Genomic DNA, 6,498 nt, shown 5'->3' with positions numbered 1-6,498 from the left:
ACAATATGAAAATATTATTCCTCAGAGATCATTATGCGGATATATGCTAACCCTAGAGAACCAACCGCGCAACAGAGATATCAACCTAGTGGTATAAAGCATGTAGTAAATGTATCAATACTCATATTTGGACTATAAAAATATGTACCTTCAATGATACTCAATCAGATAGAAATATTTGAAACTCTATAGCTGTTTGTATGCAATCAAATGGTCATAGTAATACCTTTAGGGAAAAAAACACCACATGTACATCACTACAAGAAATTTATTATTTTGACATTCATTTTTTAATGGTATATTTCCATTAGGTGTTTAAATGTTTTGTAGTTTTGTTTGTCTGCCTTTACAGCCATTTTCCATTCCTCGAACCTTACTTAAATCCTGTAATAAACAATATTTTAAGTTATAATAAAATAAATCCAAATTCGCAAAAAAAGGTTATTTGTTTATACTTTTGTTTTTCGTTTTTAAATTGTAACATAATTCTGATATTGATATGCATCATGAAATGATAAAGTTATACAGACAGAATGAATGTGCTAATTACCTTCAATATTCAATGCAAAAAAACCCTGAACTTTTTATTTTATCACTGATGAAATTGGAATTCCTTGCATTTTGTTATAAAATTATTTTAGAAAAATGAAGAGCTATTGAAATACAATGAGATCAGACTCGGTTCTATCAGGATCATGTTATTGAAACTAAAGTTTTCTATGTAGTGTTGTGTGCCAATTCTTATTGGCTAAAAGCATAGTAAATCCTACTAGATAAAACATTATATGCACGCTGCAAAAATCATGAGAGATATTATAAGATTTGGAACAGCTTCTACCTAAATATGGAATATCAATGCAGCATCAACGACGTAGGTATTTTACCTCATGCACGTTCCTGAGTTTTTTTTTCACTATCACATTATTAAACTTAACATGATCCAAGAAAATAAGGTCAACCAAACAAGAGGTACATGTTCGCCTAATATCATTCAATACACTAAATATAGTTGACCTATTGCTTAAAGTTTTAAGAAACAGATTTTACAAGGTACATTGAACATTGAACAATGAACCACAAAAATGTGGTCAAGTTCAGATGAACCATGCCAGGCAGACATATACAGTAACAGCTAACAATCCTTTTTATATATTTGACCTATTACTTATATAGTCTTATAAAAAATAACCCACAAAAACTGAACACTGAGCAATGAACCGTGAAAACGAGGTCAAGGTAATTAGAAACATGCGAGGCTGACATGCACCCCATAGAATATTTCCATACACCAAATTTCATATAGTATTAGAAAAGAAGAACAAAACTCAAAATCTTAACTTCGACCACTGAACCATGAAAATGAGGTCAAGGTCAGATAACACCTGCCAGCTAGACATGTACACCTTAAAATCAGTCCTTACACCAAATATAGTAGACTTACTGCATACAGTACAAAACTAGAGGCTCTAAAGAGCCTGTGTCGCTCACCTTGGTATATATATGTGAATATTAAACAAAAGAAGCAGATAGATTCATGACAAAATTGTGTTTTGGTGATGGTGATGTGTTTGTACATCTTACTTTACTGAACATTCTTGCTGCTGACAATTATCTTTATCTTTAATGAACTTGGCCCAGTAGTTTCAGTGGAAAATGTTAGTAAAAATTTACAAATTTTATGAAAATTGTTAAAAATTGACTATAAAGGACAATAACTCCTTAGGGGGTCAATTGACCATTTCAGTCATGCTAACTCATTTGTAAATCTTACTTTTCTTAACATTATTGCTGTTTACAGGTTATCTCTATCTATAATAATATTCAATATAATAACCAAAAACAGCAAAATTTCCTTAAAATTACCAATTTAGGGGCAGCAACCCAACAACAGAATGTCCAATTCATCTGAAAATTTAGGGGCAGATAGATCTTGACCTGATAAACAATTTAACCCCAGTCAGATTTGCTCTAAATGCTTTGGTTTTTGAGTTATAAGCCAAAAACTGCATTTTACCCCTATGTTCTATTTTTAGCCATGGCGGCCATCTTGGTTGGTTGACCGGGTCACTGAACACATTTTTTAAACTAGATACCCCAATGATGATTGTGGCCAAGTTTGGATTAATTTGGCACAGTAGTTTCAGAGGAGAAGATTTTTGTAAAAGATTACTAAGATTTACGAAAAATGGTTAAAAATTGACTATAAAGGGCAATAACTCCTAAAGCGGTCATCTGACCATTTCGGTCATGTTGACTTAATTGTAAATCTTACTTTGCTGAACATTAATGCTGTTTACAGTTTATCTCTATCTATAATAATATTCAAGATAATAAACCAAAACAGTAAAATTTCCATAAAATTACAAATTCAGGGGCAGCAACCCAACAACGGGTTGTCAGATTCATCTGAAAATTTCAGGGCAGATTGATCTTGACCTGATGAACAATTTAACTCAGTCAGATTTGCTCTAAATGCTTTGGTTTTTCAGTCATAAGCCAAAAACTGCATTTTACCCCTATGCCATGGCGGCCATCTTGGTTGGTTGACCGGGTCACCGAACACATTTTTTAAACTAGATACCCCAATGATGATTGTGGCCAAGTTTGGTTTAATTTGGCCAGGTAGTTTCAGAGGAGAAGATTTTTGTAAAAGTTAACAACGACGACGGACGACGACGGACGCCGGACGCCAAGTGATGGGAAAAGCTCACTTGGCCCTTCGGGCCAGGTGAGCTAAAAACAGACCAAAACACAAAATCTTAAATTTTGACCACTGAACCATGAAAATGAGGTCAAGGTCAGATGACACCTGCCAGTAAGACATGTACACCTCAAAATCATTCCATACACCAAACATAGTAGACCTATTGCATACAGTATAAAAAACAGATCAAAACACATTTACTTAACTATAACCACTGAACCATGAACATGAAGTCAAGGTCAGATGACACCCCAGCTAGTTGGACTTGTACACCTTACAGTACTTCCATACACCTAATATACTAGACCTATTGCTTATAGTATCTGAGATATGGACTTGACTACCAAAACTTAACCTTGTTCACTGATCCATTAAATAAGGTCGAGGTCGAGTGACAACTGTCTGACGGACATGAGAACCTTGCAAACTACACACATACCAAATATTGTTATTCTCATGCTCATAATAGTTAGAAATTAAGATTTCAAAACATTTTAACTTTTTTAACAAACTGAACCATGAAAATGAGATCAAGGACAATGGACATAAGACAGATGGAAACTTCGTAACATAAGGCATCGATATACAAAGTATGAAGCATCACGGTCTTCAACCTTATTAAATATAAAGCTTTTAAGAAGTAAGCTAGGCTCAACAAAAATGGATATTTTTAGCACCCTAATTCCTAACAGTTTAGACAATAACCCCAAAATTCAATCCCAAGCTTCCTTTTGAAGTATGAAACCTGGAGATACAATTTCATATAGATCAATAGAATATTACTCAAGTTATTGTCTCGAAACCTTATAAGTCTTCGGACGACAACAACATCATATCATTATACCACCGCAAAAATTTTGCAGTCAGAAAGACCAATAGTTCTAACATATGATATGGTTTTCGATTCCTGTGTTTTATTTTAGTTAAACATATTTAATTAGAGTGGATTGGGAAACAAGTTTTGCAACTAATTACTTATATTAATCCCTTTCCAATTTGCGGATGCGAGTGCTGCAATGTAGCGGTATTAGCCTGGTCCTTTTTAGAAATCTAAAAGGATGTCTTTAACGTGCAAGAGATCTGACGGACCATCATCGTTTCCTCAAGACCATACTCGCAAATGGTGTCAAGAGAGAGCCGAAAATTCAGTCCCTGAAATTTTCATACCGGAACGAGAATAGAACTAGGAACCTTTGAGTTAGTAATCGGATGCACTTACCATTTTTATAAATTCATGTTTGCGTGTTTTATTTTATAATAAAATTGAGAATGGAAATGGGGAATGTGTCAAAGAGACAAAAATATATTATACATGTATGTCATGTTTTAAATATAATGAAATTTGATGCAACTGTCATACAAGTGAGAGGTTAAGCGCTATAAAACCAGGTTCAATCCACTATTTTCTATATTTGAAAATCCATGTACCAAGTCAGGAATATGACAGTTGTTGTCCATTCGTTTGATGTGTTTATCATTTGATTTGGCCATTTGATTATGGACTTTCCATTTTGAATTTTCCTCGGAGTTCAGTATTTTTATGATTTTACTTTTTACATTGTTTTATGTGTTGTACGCTTTGATAAAATAATTACCTGTTATCTGTGTCATTACTTTTATCAGGAGCATTACAAATTGAATATTAACGCTGTTATGCTTCCAACCAAGCTGAAAGATTGCAACCATCCTAACGTTTCACCATCTAAAAAATAAATATAGTAATTGAACACAGTATAGGTTCTAAACATAGACGGCGTGCACAAAGCTGAGTCTACAAATGTAACGTCTTCAAATTAAAAAAACCATTTACGACGTCGGTATTTTCCCTCAGAAAACGTAAGCGTAACAAAAACACTGGACACTTAGTTTACCACATAGTTCTAAACATTCACGTTCAACATATTTCTTCTTTTTTTTTTTGAACAAAAAAAAGCAGCAAATGCACATTTTGAAAATATAAATAAATATTTGCTACGAGCAGTGTAATGGAAAAAAATTAGCGACGATGTCGTGGATCCTTTTAAAAAAAACAGCGTCAAAACGCCATTTCTTTAGATTGTAACATAATAACTGGACATTTAAAAAATTCAGGTGTTCAATCTGGACTATCGAATCATTCATATGTTGCAGATTTTATTAAACCTTTGGTTTTGCACATTTCGAATACCAAGTTATTTTGAAAATAAAAAGATAGCAATTACATATTTTTTTCTTACCGATTCTTCCATTTTAATTATTAGTCACTCCAAATTATTACTTCTTACACATAACGAAGATCATTCCAAGCATATCTTACATGGTCGTTTTTGATTTTTTTGCTGTAAATTTCATATAATGTCAGAGTCCGAATCTGAACAATTCTATTATACGAAAATGTGGGATACAATGGTAAATTTGTATAAGTTTTAGGTCAAAAACTCTATTTTATGCTAATTTAATGTTACAAGTTACACCGATTTTTTGCCGTTTTCTATATGTCCGTTTCATGCTTTATAGATTAAATATTAATTTACCTTACTAGTTATGTGGATTCTAAAGGCATGCATTCATCATTTTATCATAAAAAAAAATTCTTCTTCAAAAAATATTATAAATACATATAAATATTATATGTAAAAAGCTATTGAAAAGGCGCATTTTACAGTTGCCGTCAACTTTGTGCACGCCGTCTAAGTATACCTATACATATACACGATAGACAGGGTGAAAACCTGCTTAACAGTTAAACAAGAAAGAGACACAATCATAAAACCAGTACACTCGCACTATCATTTTCCATGTTCAGTGGACTGTGAAATTGGGGTCAAAACTTTAATTTGGCATTTAAATTAGAAAGATCATAGCATAGGGAATATGTATAATTAGTTTCAAGTTGATTGGACTTCCAACTTTATCAAAAACTACCTTGACCAAAAACTTTAACCTGAACTTCGCACTATCATTTTCTATGTTCAGTTTACCGTGAAATTAGGGTCAAAACTTTAATTTGGCATTACAATTAGAAAGATCATATCATGGGGAACATGTGTACTCAGTTTAAAGTTGATTGGACTTCAACTTCATAAAAAACTACCTTGACCAAAAACTTTAACTTGAAGCAGGACGAACGGACGCACAGACCAGAACACATAATGCCCCTCTTCTATCGTAGGTAGGGCGTAAAAATAAATTCAATTCATATTTTGATAGATGATACATGTATAATACTTATACAATTTATATTTAAAACCAGATGCTCCGCAGGGCGCAGCGTGATACGACCGCAGAGGTCGAACCCTTAACAGTTGGGAAAAGTATGGACACAATATCCAAGCTGAATTTGGATTGTGATTTGGATTATCATACAGTCATGGTTAAAATTAATATAATTAATAGTATCTTCTAAAAAAATAAATGGAGATGTGTCCAAAGGGACACAGATGATGCCCCCGTTAGCATATAACGTTATAAAGGCACATAAATCAAGAACTGTAGAATTGAAGCTGCCAAAAATTTATCTTAAACTGAGTTTAGAGGTAATAAGCATTTATTTATAGATATAGGTAGATGTGGTGTGAGTGCCAATGAGACAACTCTCCATCCAAATAACAATTTTAAAAGGTAAACCATTATAGGTCAATGTACGACCTTCAACACGGAGCCTTGGCTCACACCGAACAACAAGTTATAAAGGGCCCCAAAATTACTAGTGTAAAATCATTCAAACGGGAAAACCAACGGTCTAATCTATATAAAAAAAACGAGAAACAAGAAACACGTATAAATTACATAAGCAAACGACAACTACTGTACAT

General features: G+C 33.2%; 1 long non-coding RNA gene across 1 annotated transcript; it reads right to left on the bottom strand.

The window, feature by feature from the left end:
- Positions 1-250: 250 nt before the first annotated feature.
- On the bottom strand, positions 251-4,408 carry LOC143066613 (uncharacterized). The gene is made up of 2 exons (XR_012975699.1): positions 4,300-4,408; positions 251-384 (listed from the first exon to the last, which is right to left on the bottom strand). It is a non-coding gene; the product is annotated as an uncharacterized LOC143066613 (long non-coding RNA).
- Between the last annotated feature and the right edge of the window lie 2,090 nt (positions 4,409-6,498).

This window comes from Mytilus galloprovincialis, chromosome 3, assembly GCF_965363235.1.
Source record: "Mytilus galloprovincialis chromosome 3, xbMytGall1.hap1.1, whole genome shotgun sequence".
NCBI classification, from domain to species: Eukaryota; Metazoa; Mollusca; class Bivalvia; order Mytilida; family Mytilidae; genus Mytilus; species Mytilus galloprovincialis.
This window is presented reverse-complemented; position numbering and strand designations above follow the sequence as displayed.